Genomic DNA, 17,700 nt, shown 5'->3' on the forward strand with positions numbered 1-17,700 from the left:
GATCTCCATAGATAAGGACCCGATCCCTTTGTAGATATAAATGACGAATCTTATTTTCAGGTGATTATACATGAAAGGAAACATACTTATATTTACATTTCTGCCAATATATCCCCCTAAATCCTGCACACTGAACCTTTAACATTTGTTGTAAAGGATTTTATATCTGGAATTAATTTGATTTCAGTTGATAATGTCTTCCAGAGTTCCAGCCCTTTATGGACAAAGCTGGTTGACCAAATACCCCTGTAATCAAAATCATCCTACCTCAGTAAAAACACAGATGTATGAGCAAATGCTCACAAGCCAAAAAACACTAACAATGCATTGTATTTTATAAGCTCCTCAAGTGTATAGTAAAATCTTAATTTATACAGTAACTTCAGCTGTCAAGAAATGTCAAAAAAAAAAAAAGAGTAATGTAACAAAAAGTAAAATATTCCCCCCTTTAAACATAGTGGAGGATAAAAAATCTAAATTTGCATAAAATGGAAGTATGACTACCTCAAAATTATACTCCACACAGGACTTGAGGGAATATACTAGGTTACTGTCCACCACTGAATGAGATGCAAAACAAACTGTATTGCATATAGTATCTATTGTTATACTTCACAAACAGAACTGTAAATCTGTTCAAGTATAGTCATGCGCACGCACACTTAGCTGTGTGTGTAGATAGCTTCCATACACCCTTTACTTGGGACCAATTTGTACTTTCTTTCAGAGTCACAAGGAGGACGAGCGGTAAACTCCTCTTATTATTTCAGGCCTTGTTGACGTCAGTGAGGTTGTCAAAAGACCTGATCCGCCATTTGGACCCTTTCTACACTGAGCCCTGTCACTCACTGTATCTGTTTCCGTGTATCAGTAATAATTCACGCTTCCCAGAAACTTATTCAAATTATATGAAAACAAAACAAGACACACAGCAGTTACCACAATGTCGAGTCAGGCATGAATCAAAGTGTTTGTTTAAAGTGCCAGTTGGGTGGGGTTGGAGAAGAAGTTAAAGAATTTTGGGTGTCACCTAGAACAATAGCAGTACCAGGCAGCGGACAACCAAGCCTTTGAAAGGCATTTTGATGAATCCCTTCTCTATAATAGTGGCCTTTTATTTGACGCTCCTTTTGAGTTTCGTTTTCACCCTTGAATCTAATCCAAATTAATCATGTCATTCAAATCTGTCATCATTATTGTCATCTTGTGATGATGAGAAAAGAGTGGCACGAACACACCATGTGTCCGCGTTCTTTCCACCAGTGAAACATAAACTTTGATACTGATCTGATATGTGAGATGCTGAGATGAATGGATATTTTTAACACTCTTGCTGTCCTGGAGAACAGGTTTTTAAGAGGTCGACCTGATCATAACTTTGCAGCTTTGGATGGTTGAATTATTGTTTTTCCATTTACTTGCAAGTGTTGGCACTAGATGGCCTTAACTTGCCATTTATATGATGCATATTAATACACTGATGACTTAACAGTTGACATACACATATATTACTAATGTGCAATAAAGAAAAATGTCACCTGAGTAAAAACAGTATAGGGTTATTTTTTTCTTACAGATTATATTTGTGTTAAAAGAAACAATGACTGAGGTAAAACTCACACACACATCTTTACACCAGTAGACTTAAGATGCAAGATCAATGACATTACCTTTATGAAAACATTCAACACAGAAGAAAAACAATGGCGCAGAGAAGAATCATTATGATTTTTGCTGCCTTCTTTAAGCTAAGTGCTGTTCCTGCATCTGACCTCATCAGGTTGTGCACCAGCACCCTTAGGGCAAGGCAAGGGCACTTTATTCATAAACATGCACATTTCACTCCGAGGGAACGCAATGTCCAAACCAAAAGGGACATAAAAACATTGAACAAACAATGCTATGGCATTACAATGAAGATAATAATAAACTAGAACCACCGCCTCGTTGTTGTGTGCCTCCACCAACCACTCAGGTTGCAGTTACAGTTTACATCCATGTCTGTCCAGACTCTTATGTAGCCACGGCTGTTAACAAAGCTTCAAATACAGATGTTGCTGCAAAAAAGCTACAAATTCTAAAACGTGGATGCGTCACACACACCTTCAACCTGGCAGCACAGAAGATCTGTACAATCAGCACAGTTTCAAGTTGGACACCCGAGATTAGTGTCACCAATTCAGTATCTGACCAAATGTCTCAGATATGATGCAGAATATAGGCCAGAAAAGTGTTTTTGCAGAACGTTATGATGTCACAATGAAGCTGACCTTTGACCTTTTGGATATAAAATGTCATCACTTCATCATTTTTTCCTACTAAAACATTTGTGTGAAAGTTTGTCATAACTAGTGTATGAATTCATGAGTTATGGCCAAACAGTGACCTTTGACCACCAAAATCTGAATCAGTTCATCCTTGAGTCCAGGTGGACGTTTGTGCCAAACCCTCAAGGTGCTCTTGAGATATTGTGTTCTCGAGAATGGAATGGACAGACTTAAAGACACACTAACGCTGTTCATAGGCCTGAGAATACAGGAAGGCTTTGAGCTTAATTTTTTGTGATTGACATCTTATTGAATTTTAAAAAGGCGTAGGAATATAAACAAACAGACAACGTGTACACATGTGACTTAACACAGAAGGTTATGACATTTACTAGAACAAAATATTGTATTCATTTTTAAAAATAAAAATAAAACACATGAAAAGTAGGAGTAAAATTCAGGTAGAAAAAAGACAGTGTTGTAAGTGGAACCAGGTGAGCAAAAGTGTGTGTGTGTGTGTGTGTATACATGGAAGGAAGCTAACCCATATGTTTGCCTGTAAGGGCCATTCATTTAGTCAAGAAATCTCTCCCATTTCAAATAATAACTTTCTATCCTGCCCAGCAGTGAGAAGGATATCCGTTCATATGCTGCCATCTTAGCAAGCAGGTTATGCCACTCTGTGATTGATGGTGCTTGAGCTGACTTCCATTGTTGAACGAGCCATCTCCTACCGAACCTGATAGTTGTCTGGATCCATTCAGTACAGACAGAGGAAATAGTGTCTTTCACTGTAGACAGGTCCCACAACAGAAATAAACCAATGCAAAAGGTGACTCCTGGCTGAGAATTCTCTGGATACAATCATGAACTGACGTCTTAAAGTCACATTCTTTGGGGCAATCCCAGAGGACATGAGGTAACGTACTCTAGTCGTGGCATTTCCAGCACCCTGGATCACCTTTAATCTTTGCCCCATACAATCTATAGGACATCCAATTAAACTTTGTGCTTAACTTCACATGTAGTCTTTACAGATCGCAGCTCATCAGGCAAAGCATTCGAGAGGGCAGCTCTTTACCAGCTCATGATGTTGTTCTGTTATTCTGAGGTGTCTGATAGGAGCATTGTCAGTGAGCAGGTCAGAAATATACTAAGAAGTTAAACCATGTACTGCCTTAAAAACCAATAGGATGAATTTAAAGTAATGTCTTTGTTGTATGGGAAGCCAATAAAGTGATTTGTGATGGTAAGAGCTCTGGCAGCTCAAGGCCACTAGATGGAGGCAGTGCAGCATATTTGTATGGGTCAGTTGCTATTTATTTGGATGCTAAACTGTTGTATGAGTCTCAAATGGTTCAGTCTTTGCACAAAAAGCAGTCTTTACATCACAATCAGGGTTAATGCTTGCTTTATACTGGCAGACATATACAGATACAGACAACAGAGATAAAAGCAGATTGAAAGGACCTTTACAATGAGTAAACACTGCATATTAATGTGTAACCTGATGGATAGTGGTATTATAACAAGCTATATATTCTGACATGTTTGCATGCAGCATTAAGTAAATGATACAGAGTGTCAAGTGTAGCCTTTAAATTGTAAATCAAAATATACTTCGAGATAGATTTACACCAGTTAAAAGCCTGTATAATGAGACATGTCCCTTGCTGGGTCTGCTGAAGACAGTCTACACTCTTTCTGTCTAAACTGGGACACACATTAATAATACACATCAACAACAGGCCCGGCTGAGTCACGTGCGCGCCATCTCAAGCAAGGGAATCGCGAAAAAATGCGCCCGTTGAAGTGAATGACGTTCCACTTCCTGCCATATTGTGAGCCAGCGTTTCCGCTTTAGCCGGCTTACTAGATCTCCACAACATGTGTGTGCTGCCTGCTCAGCCTGCAGGGAGCGGGTTAACTGCAGCGTGTTGATTGAGCGTCAGTGAAAGTGCTCGGACACGTCGTGTTCAACGATTGAATTCAAACCGTGGAAACAGCGTCAGGAACAGTCCCGGGGACACTCGTGTTGGTGCAGGTCGACTGTCAGCTGCTGACCCGGGGACAGTGGTGAGACACACAGAAGGTCTGTGGATGATTTGATTCATATATTAGATCATTTTGATAGAATAACACGGGCGGTATGCGTTGCTTCGTAGTTGTATGTCCTTGCAGTGCCTGTCTAAAGATGTTTACTGGTGTTACTGGCTGTGACACAAGTTTATGTCCATTGACTTTATGATGTTTGTCCAGCATCTGGTGACAATGTGCAACCTTGTCCACACTTAGTTATCCAAACAGCTGTTAGACTACCTTGTTTACTAAATATCCTACTGTATGAGTTGCTCTTGTGTTTGATATTTAGGCACACTGCAGAAAGTTCTGTAGATGTATTCAATGTAGCTGCCATATTCTATTATAGGTGTATATATATTTCAAGTTTGACGGCACATATAGCTATTTCTAATATGCCCAGGTTTTGCAGTGCTCTTTATTATGGAGGGAGGTCAAAGGTCAAGGTCAGTGAAAGTACAGCACCTCCTGCAGCTCACACTGATTCATTCACCACATTTCCAGCCTTTATATTGATACCACAAGGTATGTACTAACTTGAGGTGTTAAAGTGAGAAGTAAGCACACTAGCATACCATTTTCACATATGTTAATGGGATACATAGTGATGAAGAAAACCTCTCTAAAGCCTCGACATGTAGATTTTTTAAACCTGTGTATAGCATATTCATCACATTATTCTGAGGAAAAAGTGGACTGCACTTGTACAGCGTCTTTCTGGTCTTCTGACCACTCAAAGCGCTTTAACACTACTGAGTCACATTCACACAATGATGGCAGAGGCTACCATACAAGGTGCCACCTGCTACTCAGTAACCATTCACATGCACTCACACACAGCGGGAGCGATATGGGGTTCAGTGTCTTGCCCAAGGATACTTCAACATGCAGACTGGAGGAGGCAGTAATCAAACCGCCGATCTTCTGATTAGAAGACGATCCGCTTTACCTCTGAGCCACAGTCGCCTAAAGCTTAAATCAACACACCAAACTAGTAACCCTTGGGTACATGAAAGGAAGCTTTGCTTTTTGTAGTCTGACGTACAGTTGTGGTAGCGTTAGCTATTTTCTCCATGACAAGATCAGGGTGAAGACAAATCAGGTGTCTATGCATGTTCGCTGTGTTGCCCATGTACTTTGCTTTCATTAGACAGTTCTTGCACATCTCGTAGACGATTTTGTTTATCCCATCTGTATTCTGAAAGCCAAAGTGGGCCCAGACTTTCGACTTGAAAGATGGTTATGCCTCTCTGATTTGTTTTCCCCCGCTGTCCTTACTGTATGCCATTCCCCCCTGTGAGTTTCCTTTTCACAAGCAAGTTAACGTCTGTTTACTTTACCTTCATTCATTTGATAAGCGCCACTGTGAGGAGTCATGGAGTAGTGACTGTGCTACGTTAAATTGGCAGGGGAATCTGTTAACAGTGCCTGCATGTTTAGATTAAAAACAAAGTATCGCAGGAGAAAATAATACAATATATTCTCCTATTGATTAAAGCTTTTGCCGAGTTAAAGAGGTTACCTGGTGGTGCTGTCTTTTCACCCTCTGTTCGATGACCTTTCACCTGCAGATAAGACACCTCAGGTATAAGTGTTAACGTGTTTATTCAGAGTAACAGTGACTCTCACTTACCACAGGTTTGCATGCAGCCCCATTGCCATCCCTCTCCTCCCTCCTCATATTGCAAATTACCAGCGAGCGCCTCCTTAACACCTCTGGCTCTAGATATTTCTTGACCTGTAATGACTCACCGAGGATATCCATTTCCACACCAAAGTCTGGCCATCTGAACTTAAAAAGGACCCAGACAAATATGATAATTGTCTCCAAATGGCCTGAGCTCTGACATACTTAATTTCTCATTTTTGTTTCTTTTTTTCCCCTTCTTTTATTTTGCTCAGCAGAGCCCTCTGAAAAGCTGTGAATGTTCACCATATGGAGCTGAAATCTAAAACAGTATTCCCCTCGTTCTCTGATGTAGTCTGATAGAGGGGGCCCCTGTTCAGAACCCTTCAGGGACCTTCTACAAGTGAGATATTTAACCCAGAGCCAATGACGGAATAGATAGACTATGCAAACATACCCCATATTTATTTTTCCTCTACCTCCGCACATCCTCTTTGATGTAAACTCTATTTTGCAGTGTTTCACGAGCTCCTCATGAATATTGCAGTTGCTTGGGACTTAAGGGAGGCAAGACGGTGAGGCTTCTAGCCAGTCTTAGCTGAGTCAAGTAGAGGCATATTACCCACTTATGAAGCTTGAAATGAAAGTTGCTTTTAATATGAAAACTTATTAAGCATCAATTCTGCAAAATCTAATTACACCGTCATGTCTCTATAATTTGATTCCAACCTTTTTCTAAATGATTGCTGATAATTTTGTCTTTACGCAGCTTGAAACTGCTCATTACACGTCCATCAGATTCCCTCATTAGTCCAACTGTTTTGAAGCCATTTAATTACACTCATCTCCATTTTCTCCACAAATGTGTGTTATTTTGTTTGAGTACACTTGGCTTCCTTTAAAGCCTTTAAAGGGGAATTACACCCATTTTCAAAATTAATTCACGTTATTCTTATGATTCAAGACAGTTCAAAAATAGTAGATGGAATGAACAACTCCAAAAATTGTCTTTGAGTACTAAAACTCAAATTTGTGATGTCATCAAGTATAAAGTCTGGAACTACTCCAAAGACAATGATTTGGGACAGATTTTACAGGTGCCACTGAGAGCACCCGGCATATTTCTGTTGTAATTTTTAGCCGTAAATGCAATGTTTGAAGATATATACAGTAGTTAGACATAGTAATTGCAAATTCAGTCATTTCATTAATTCATTTGCAAAATCAGTCTCGCTTTCATTGCGAAACTTTATACCCTGAAACTTCACAAGTTTCAGACTCACTTCTCTGGTTTCTGGCTTTGAGAGAAAGTAGCTCATGTTAACTAATACTGATTGAACTTTTTTAAGGCCATGGAAATAACAAATTGGAACTCTTACTTTAGGTGATGTTCCCTCTTTAAAGCCAGTCTCTCACTCCATATGGATAAATACTTAAATGTCATGCAGTTTAGTTGCTCTGCCCACATGGTTTTCCAACACACTCAGCATCTATAAAACTGTGTCGCACAACTGCTTTAGAGGAGGAGGCGTGCCACTAGCTTGCTAAAGAATGTGTTATTGACACTAGTGATTTAATTAAACTGTGGTGTTATTTGTGTTGGTTATGGGACATTTGGGTGTATTGACAATAGTGATGAGTACATGAGAGCCGTGCAGCTGTCTCAAAATAATACACCAGCCAATGAGGAGGTGGTGTTCTCCATGTCCATATTGTATTTGTAGTCTAGGCTTATAGTGATTATCTCTACGGTACTCATAGAATAACATTTACAGTGCTAAGCTGAGGGAAATCTTTTGTCTCAACACATCTGCAGCAGTCGCTCTGTCTGAGCTGTTCGCTCTTGTTTATTTTCTCTGCCCTAATGAATGGCTTTATAATAACCCCAGGCAGCTCGGCAAATCTTAAGATCCACGCAGAGACACAGGAAGTTCAGCATCCACCGTGGCGGGGGAATGGACAGACAGCCTCACAGATTAATAACAGTGTGGCAGTGACCGGTTGAGTGGGCGCAGTCTACAGGGACTGTTAATGAGGTGTGTCCATAGTAAGACTTGATTGCTTGGGAGTGTTTTGGTGGAAACAGGAACTGAAGAGCATGGAGGCAGAAAATATTTGATGAATGCAGTTCTTTTTTTGTCCTTTATGAGTGACAGGTGTGGAGAAGATGAGGTGCATACATGGTACAGCTTCTTCAGTTATTATCTGGTCTTGATACCTACTGCAAACTTCAATAAAAGTTTTTGCGCAGTATTCTTTTTACTGCGTCGCACCCCAGAAAAGAAAAAAAAAAGTGTGTGTGTGTGTTAGTGAGCCTGAAGCCATTTAAAATGCACACGGCCCAGTGAATTTGAACCTGTCCAGAGGACATAGATGACTTCATCATTACCTCACCCTGCTCTGCTAGAGGACTTATCAAAAACATGTGGCTCCACTCTCCCTCCACACTGCAAAGTGATTGAGTCTTGGACTCCAATGTTTTTCCTTTGTTAGGGGACATGTGTGTTTGTGCGTAAGAAGGCTTCATTTTATTATCTTGGATTTTCTTCTCTCTCTGGGTTTTGACTTCATCTGTCATTCATTTGGCTTGTTTCAGTGTGTAGCTCTGGGTTTGGTCAGACTGAGTTGGACAGGCTTATAGACGACACCATGCCTGAGCATCTGAGCTTGTGTGTACGTGTCTGTTCCGCCCAATGAAACCAGAGGACAAACATAACGAGGATAACATTTTATTGGCCATATTATTACACAACAATACTATACAGTGCTTTAAAGGAATAGTTCGACATTTTAGGAAATATGCTCATTTGCCTTGCTTCTGAGAGTCAGAGGACAAGATTGATATCACACTCAGAGGGTGTGTTTCACCAAAAATTAAAAGAAACACCAAAAATTAAAAGAAATCATCAAATATTACAAGAGTTTTTACTCTTGAGGGTGAAAAAGTTGGTGTACTGATAAAAGGTTAATGCAACAAAGTGTTGGATTCAGCAAATAAATGATGAGTTATAGTTACCATCACTGCATGGGCCACTACAAGCTCTCTTTGTCTGTTTTTGTCTCAGTGAGCCAACTCCCAATATTCACGTAACCGTAGTGGACAGAAAAGCACGTAAAATTTCTTAAAAATTTGGTTTGTTTGCTCTACATTTTGATGGAAACCTGAGTAAGAGAGGGGTATGGAATTGATTGGGAGGCAAGACAGTGATCCTCAATTGTGGGATCAATAAAGGTGTATCTTATCTTATCTTATCAAGCATCAAGTATTTCCCAAAGTGTCCAACTGTTTCTTTAAACTTAAAGGTTTAAAGGCTGTAGCTGGCGAGCTAACACGCTAGACAGTGAAAATGCTAGCACTAGCGCTTTGAGCTTCTTTTGCTTTTTTCTCTATTGTGCGGTTCACTCTCCCCTGGCGTTTTCCAGATTGTCATGTAATAATTTCATTCAGTAAAGAGGGACAAAAGCTCTCTGAACCAAAGATTTTCTAACCGCTCGGTAGCTAACATGTAGCTAGTTTGTTAGCTAGTTTGCTAATTGGACAATATCTGTGCAGAGTTTGTTCAGACATTGGACATATCATAGTATGAAAAGCACAGGTGAAACTGTAACATCAACGATAGCTCATTAAGTGTCCATGGAAGCTGTTCCAGTGAGCCAGCATGGACAATACCAGGAATGCAGCCATCATTAGTGTGATTATACACCTGTTCTTTTCCTACTATGACATGTCAAAATGGCTGCTGTGAAAAAGATCTGTTGTCTGAAAACCATTCCTCTTTTGTTGTGGAGCTGATTATACTCTGTCAGATGAGGTTAACGAAAACTGGACGGTACAACACAGCTAATAAGCTTCGATAGCTTCCTTTCACTGTCCCTTTAAGGGGGCAACACTGTCAAAATGGCTCACTTTTGCTTAATGGCGCAAATTTGCACGTAAAGGTTTAAACGCAGTTGAGCTGAGTGCAGATTTCCTTCACTCCCATGAGCGATTTTATGGGATTTCATTAATTTCAGTGCAAAATTTTGCCATTTTTAAAGCAGATGTGAACAGACCATTTTTTAAAATGAAAAATGTAGAAAAAAAGCACCATTTTAGATGATTTTGTTGATATATGTGGACATGCATGGTTGCTGTTTACGCTTGTTTGTGTAGTTGGATCAGCTCTGGTTGAGATACTGATTCTTTCAGGATGTGGGTGATCTTGATAAACTCGCGCCAAGCTGCACTCCTGATCTGCAGTGTTTTATTTTTAATGCTCTGAAGGAGTCAGTCTCTTATTTCATACTATTGTGCACCCACAGTCAGGGTGTTGTTTGAAGTGTTGCATGTGTGGGCCGAGTGTTTAGATTCCACAGTTGTTTGGTCGCCAAAGCCAAAGGTCCCAGCGGGGCGGGGTTAGAATAACCTTATTATACACTTGTGGGTGGATGAATTACTGAAAGCATCCGGCCTGACGTGGAGCACAGCTGATTTCTGTCCAGCTTGGGGGACGTGTGTACTTCCACACGTGCATCCATATGCCATCACTTTGGATATGCATGTGTTTGCATGTGTGTTGATATACAAGTGTTTATTTAGCATCGGGTACATAAGATGTTTATGTTTACACAGGCCGCTCTATGTTTGTGTGTGAGGGGGCAGTCCCTGGCAGGGCGTCAACTCCGGTCAGCAGTGGGTCTTCCCAGCACAGCGAGAAGGCGTTTGCATAGATATTAGAGTGGCGTAACCACGGTAACGAGGTCAGCCTCCGACCATGGGAGAAGAGGAGGTGCCAAGTTTGGGGCTAAATGAGCTTTTGAAGCAGACAGCGGCTCCTTTGATCCCCACGGTCGTCACCTTATTAAAGTGTCTCTTTGTGGGTCAAGCATTTGAGATCATGGAAGTTTGAGGCTGACATGGGAATGTCGACTCCACAAGACGATTGGACTTTGAATCATCTGGAGTGTTCATCATGAACAATGAGACCTAATATTCGATGTTTTGCTGTCGTTATCCAGTTGTTGAGTTTGTAAACTTGTTATGATTTTATCAACCAGGACAATCGCTGAATTCTTCCTGTGTGATATGAGATCCATAAAGTCTTGGATCCTTATTTAACCATCAATCTTAATTGTCGATTTTATTGTTGATGACAAATGAAAAGCTGCCATTGTGAGCAGAGAATGGCACTGACTTGGTATGCTGCTTTGCCTGGGCTGCTCGCCAGTCATGTGAGTGAGTGTGCAGCCACTGTTTGTGGAGGAAGGGGGGGTGGGCACCTCGCCCATTACTCTGCCCCGAGGGTCCGCATTAATATGGAGATTAGGAATCTTCCAGGTCACTTAATCGACTCAATTAACTGACTGTCATTTTGCATATTTACTGGCAAAGGAAAGAAATACTAGAATGTACAGTTATGTACAGCCATTAGGGTTTGTATTCATTAACCAGGGTGAATCCATTCATGTGAGGTTCAGTATGGCTCAGTGTGTGTGTGTTTGTGATCTCGGCCACGTGAGGAGCTTGTATGGATGCCTTCATTACGGGTGTTGATCCCCTCGCTGTGTGGGGATCTGGAGAGGATGCACTGTCTCTATTTCTGATTGTGATGGAAAGCTCAAATTGCACGTGTACAATGTGTGTGTGTGTGTGTGTGTGTGTGTGTGTGTGTGTGTGTGTGTGTGTGTGTGTGTGTGTGCGAGTGCACCAAATCTGAATCCATGATATTGCCTGGTGTTTTTCTTCCTCTTCTCCTCTCTTCTCTCTATTGAGCCATGTTTCTCTGCTGTTTTATTACCCTGCTATAAAAGTCCTACAGAGCAACATAACTCTTATACACACACACACACACACACACACACACACACACACACACATAAAACCTCACACAGTCTCAGCCCTGAATCCAGTGGTGACATTCAGCTCAGTCGGCCCTGCTTTTGTTCATTCTGTCATCATTGTATAGAACGATATATCACTCCGTAACTGACCTTCTTTGTAATTACTCTCGCTGGTTGGAACGTGTTTTCTAAAAGGACACTGGATTTTCAATTCTTACCAACCATTAACACAGCATGTTGATGTCATGTACTGTGTAGGTGAAAAACATTCTGGGTGATGAAATAAAATGCTATTGCACTTGTCGCACCGGTTACTGTCTCGGTTGGATGACCACCAGCTGGTTAATTTGGGAATTCCTGAACACAGCATTGGTTTATGTCATGTTTAACCACTGTATTTGAATGTGGATGCATTTAGTGGTTGCTGTTGTTTGACTGAGGTATTGTGGCAGTGAAACAGCTGAATGATATCACCTAAAATCTACATCAGGTTTAACCTCAGTACCAAGCATTAGTACATGTATTTGCTTTTTAATGTCGGCTCACTTTTGACATGTTTTTGACAGATTAAAGACACGCAACTGTTAGCCGATTAGCTGGTCGAACTTCTTCGTAAATATCAGTGGTTGTTGTCGCTACTGTCACAAAGGCCCAATCCCAATACACACCTTAACCCTACCACTTGCCCCTACCCCTCCGTTTTGCACGTTCACACATAGGGGTAGGGATGTCCCGCTTCTCATTGAGGCAGAGGGGAAGGGCGGAGTGCTAGGGCTATATGGTCCTCCAAACGGAGTTTTTTCAGAGGCACACTTCAAAGCGAGTGCTACGAGAAATCTCCCAGAATGCCTTGTGAATCAACGGCAAGATGCCAGGGAGGGCTTCAGAGGCAATGAAAGAAAACCATAAATGTAAGTATTTTCTTCGTAACTAAAGATTTAAAGACTATGATAACCATCGGAAATGTTGTTTCAATGTATTATATACATTTGTTCTAACAAACATAACAAAAAAAAAATCTCTAGTTGTGAGGTTTCCCCGGCAACATACTCGTCGCGTCTTTTTATGATGTCACTGATGACTAATGATGACGTTTCCGGGTATGAAGGGTTGTCCCATTTCATAGGGGAATATTTCAACCCCTACCCCTTGTAACTTTGTTGCAAGGGGCAAGGGGCACTCGAAAAAGAGGGGTAGGGGTAGGGGCGAAAATGAGAAATGGGATTGGGCCTTAATATACATTTATTTTACTGCTGTAAATTGCACTATGACTCAATTTTCAGTTGGTAAAGATTCATGATATCAGTAATTTATTGTCCAGCTGACAGACAGTCTTGTGGATGAGCTGTAAAAGCTAAATGGCTAAACATTTATGTTATTTTAGGGCAGCAACTAGTGATTTTTTTCATAATTGATTCATTGATTCAATCTTTTGGGCTATAACTTTAGAAAACAGTGGAAAACGCCCATAACAGTAACCTAGAACACAAGATGACATCATTAGATGTCTTGTTTCGTTTGACCAACAGTCCAAAATCAATAAATATTCAATTTACTACAATGTAAACCCAAGAAAAGCAGCAAATTTGAGAGCTTGAAACCATTAAATCTTTGGCATTTTTGCTGTAAAATAGTAATAGTAATTGCTGCAGGTCTTCATTCATGTAAGCTTATTCAACTTGGGGAACACAGGGATCTAGTGGAAACCACAATTGAATCCAGTAAATTAAATCTATGTGTTTTTCTAAGTGCATATTTGAACTCTTTTTGGCCTCATGCGTCCAGGAAACATGCTTTATTGCCTCTGACCAAACAGCTACGTTTACCACATCTGTTTCAGCAGGCACACCCATGCTTCGGTTCCTGTTTGTGGACAACTACACACACACACACACAAATACACACACACACACACCGTGGTATTGTCACATCACACACACGGTGACAAATCATGGTTGGCAGCACTGAGTTTAGCTGTACTGTGCTGTCCTCCTCTGTTGTCTCGTCTCTAACTGGGTCAGCTTGTGTACTAAATGATGCGTCTCCTCTCTGCTGCCACTGAACTAAAACGCTGTGTCAGCACTGCCCAGTGTGGTCTTAATGTTGTGTTTTGGCAGTTATTTGTTGTCCTTCGTCATGGTTTTAATTGATTCAGTGCTCTTTATTTGTATGTGTGGTGCAGCAGGGCGTGACGAGACGTGACATGAAGCCAAATGTCAGCTCACAGAACAGTGTTGACGTTTATGAGGCACAGGTTACTGTTGGTGTTTCTGTATTTGTGCCTCCCATACATCACTTGTCAGTCAGCTGTGTCTTACATGTGTGTGTTTTTTTTAGCACATTGACCGAGCTGACCACAGTGATAGGTTGTATTTAAAGGTACAGTAGCCTGCATCACTGGTATAGTGGTGCTGTTTGTGGAGGGTGAGCTATGTGTGTGGTGACACTAGATCCGGAGGACCACCGTGGTGCTAATCTGCGGTTCATTTATTTCCTCTCCTGCTGGGTCACAAATAGTTGTGTTGCCCTTGTGTGTGTTTATGGAGTTACATTTGTTAATATGACCTCTCATCCCTGCATACGTGACCAGAAATACCACTCGGGACACCGTGCAGACAATACTCTATGGGTCATAGTGTGTTTGTTTTGAAGGAGTTACAACATATATGGTTTGTTAAAATGTTAAATAAAAAGCAGCTCTTCTTTGTGTCACATGTTTAAAAGTGACACAGTATTCGCCTAGTAGCCGGTAAGTTTTTCTGGTGCCGACTAGCAAGTGTGGCAACGTTTAATCGACTAGTCAACTCATCGTGTGCATTCCTACCCCAGGGTATGTCAGTACACTATGACAGCACCCGTGGGTTTGGTCAGAGGTGCAAACAAACACACTCAGAGGCAGTGAAACATGGTTGTTCTGCTTGATATTTCACTCACATCGAAGCTGTGTTACACCCAAACAGTGTGCACAGGTGTGATTATTACAATAGTGCTGATTACTTGATACACTGATGCAGAATGAGCATGTCAGGGCCAGCTGTAGTAATGCACTCTGGCATGACTTTCAAAGTACAGGACATCATAAACTCATAACCTTGACATCCCTGATAAGCTGCTGCAGGTTTCCTGACATAGTGTGAGGCTCATACACTTGAAGACACCATTGAAACCATTAACAAAGTGGGCAACCATTAAGACGCTTAATTAAAAGACAGGGGACTCCCTCCAGGCGTGGGCTGCTCTAATCACCATCACCTCTTCCCTCCTCACAGCGCCCTTGAGTCCATAATACTACACCATCAGGAGTCCATCTGCTGGACTTTGTAATTGATCAGATCCTTATTATAAACGAGGTAAAAACTCTTTATGATCTACTGTGTCCACTGGTGCTTGGCCTAGTATTCAGGTCAATGTTTCTGCAAACCACTGTACTGTTGGTACAGGAGCAGTGTGTCTTTACACCGTGTTCCTGTTGACGTTGCTGAGCTTCTCCTCTGCTAGAGGGCAAACGCATGTCATCAGTGACGCATGTTGCATTCTGTTCAGTAGCCCCCCTTTGGGCATCACGAGCAGCCTGTGAGTCTGTGCGCTCCTTCAGTTTGTGTTTGTTTGTGTGCATAGTACACGAATTGACATGTGTTTGTGTTTGTAGTGTTAACAATTTGATGTGCAACAAAACGTGCTCCCTTTAGATTTGTTTGAATTTACTGCATGTTTTATGTGCACTGTAAATGTTTCTCTTCCTACAGATAGATAATCTGTTGGTGTGTTTGTTTATATGCACAGGAAAAACTGAGGTTTCAAGTTGTTTAAGCCCAATTTTTACACTTTTAATTCATCATTCCTCCAGAATTTATTGTCAGAAGGATGAAAAATGCACATTTATGTATGTGCGTGTTGTGTGCAGCACAGGTACAGCACGGAGCCGCTCCATCTGTCTCAGCTCCCGCCAGCTGCCACTCATCCTCTCCAGCTCAGGGTTTTTATTACTTTCTCAGTGCTTGCAGAGGAGAACCTGCTGAGGCTGAGCAGAAGTGAACAAACTGATCATCTGATAGCAGATTGCATCGTGTCACACCCAGTGTTCCCTGTCTGTTACCAGTTTCAGTTACTCAAGGAGTGATGTTGCATTACATCCTGTGCATTCAGATGGCAACACAACCCTTCCTTCAAAGAAAGGACCCACCCTAACATTAATACATACTGTGAGAAAAAAACTGTGCATTTGTCAGGCTATGAAAATGGGCTGAAAACAAAACAGATTTTAGGTATTTGAAACATCATCCCGTAGTGTCAGGTAGAGTAGTGGATAAAAGAAATTCATAATATAATTTTCATCACACTGAAATAGAATTTAAATTCTCAAACCACCATTCATATTGTGCAATTAACTAAATGATTAATCATTGCAATTTGCAACACTTCTCGGGAAGTTTATCAAAACAACAAATACAAAGTGTATGCATTTCCTTTTAAGCATTTCAAAATAGATTCTCATGACAAATACACTTTCAGTCTTATCGGTTCCCCCTCATGAGGGATCCCTGCCTACACACACACACACACACACACAAACTCACACAAACTCACAGATTTTCCACTAAGGATGTATCTGGTCGGAGTCGGGGAGAGATACCCTGTCAGATGTACGTGGTGTTGTGTCACATGTCTTGGGCTCTCGTCGCAGGATGGGAAGTATGGTAAGGCTGTATTTCCTTTACCTCAGCAGAGGAAATCACTGGATAGGACCCATCTTTTGTTCTGTCCTTCCAGGACAGTCACTGATACGCTCCGGGTGGGAAGTTAGACAAACACAAGGCCATGTGATATCACTGTGTTTCTGCGCCCTTTATGGGCCAACAAGAGTTGTTGTTTATAAGTTGGACGAGTGATGTCATTCATCTTGTGGTCAAAGGGACTGTGGTGGTGTGTCCTAGAGATGATGTCATCAGTTTGAGCCCTACTCTGGTGTTCCGGAAAAAATGTGTTTCATGGCCTCTGGGACATGACAATAAGGGGAAAAGATGACAAATACGCTTGTGGTGTGTGTTTGTGTGTGTTACTGAGTATTTGTTACTGAGTGTGTGTCACTGGTTTTTCAAGTCCAAAATGTTTTCAGCATGAACTAAAGAAAAGGATCTTTAATGAGAAGCTGGGTTGTAGTTGTGATGATGACATTTTGCCTGTAAATCACAGAGTTTGGGAACATCACCATCTGTTTTTTTAAGTGCATATCATCATTAGCATTACTTGCAGTGCGAGCCCAGGCTGGTCTAGACTAATAGATGTGCTTACAGGTGATAAATTTAGGAATTGCAGGATTTCACAGCCAGACGCAGAGAAATCACAACTACGTCTGAACTTCAGAGGCCATTAAAGAGATAAATAATGCTTATTTTCTACCTTTATAAGAGCTTGATGAGAAGATTGAAACAGCTAGCCTGGATCTAGCTCCTCCAAAGCTAATGAAATCCCCCAACTGGCACATCTAAGGCTCGGGGGGATCCCTATGCATTTTTATACTTCCTGTGAATATAATCTAAGTAAACATATTTCCATGTGTACTTGTACTTGTCCTGGACTGAGTATGGGAGTATCAGATATACATAAAACCTTTTATGTTAGTGATTTAAGTCAGTAAGTAAATTGCTGTACCTGATCAAATTTAAAGGTCAATCATAGACCTTTTCATGGGCCTCCCTAGTGTAGTAGTTAGAGCACTCGTCTTCCATGTGGAAGGTTCAGGGCTCGAATCCTGCTGGGGTCGACGTCAGCAAAGGCATACAGTCGCAAGAGGTTCCCACCACCAAATCAAGTGGGATCAGATTCCTTAAGGAGGCTTCAGGATAAGAGAGTAACTCCGGAATCTGTGCCAAGTCCTCAATGAGGGCGCATCTCAAGCCCGTTATA

At 41.2% G+C, this 17,700-nt stretch overlaps 1 protein-coding gene across 1 annotated transcript in view; it reads left to right on the plus strand.

The window, feature by feature from the left end:
* Nucleotides 1-4,184: 4,184 nt before the first annotated feature.
* add3a (adducin 3 (gamma) a) overlaps nucleotides 4,185-17,700 on the plus strand; it is a 131,742-nt gene continuing 118,226 nt past the window's right edge. Inside the window, exon 1 of the mRNA XM_050043509.1 lies at nucleotides 4,185-4,359. The gene's annotated coding sequence lies outside the window, so the exon portion shown is untranslated. The remainder of the gene's footprint in view (nucleotides 4,360-17,700) is intronic.

Source organism: Epinephelus moara, chromosome 5 (assembly GCF_006386435.1).
Source record: "Epinephelus moara isolate mb chromosome 5, YSFRI_EMoa_1.0, whole genome shotgun sequence".
NCBI lineage: Eukaryota > Metazoa > Chordata > Actinopteri > Perciformes > Serranidae > Epinephelus > Epinephelus moara.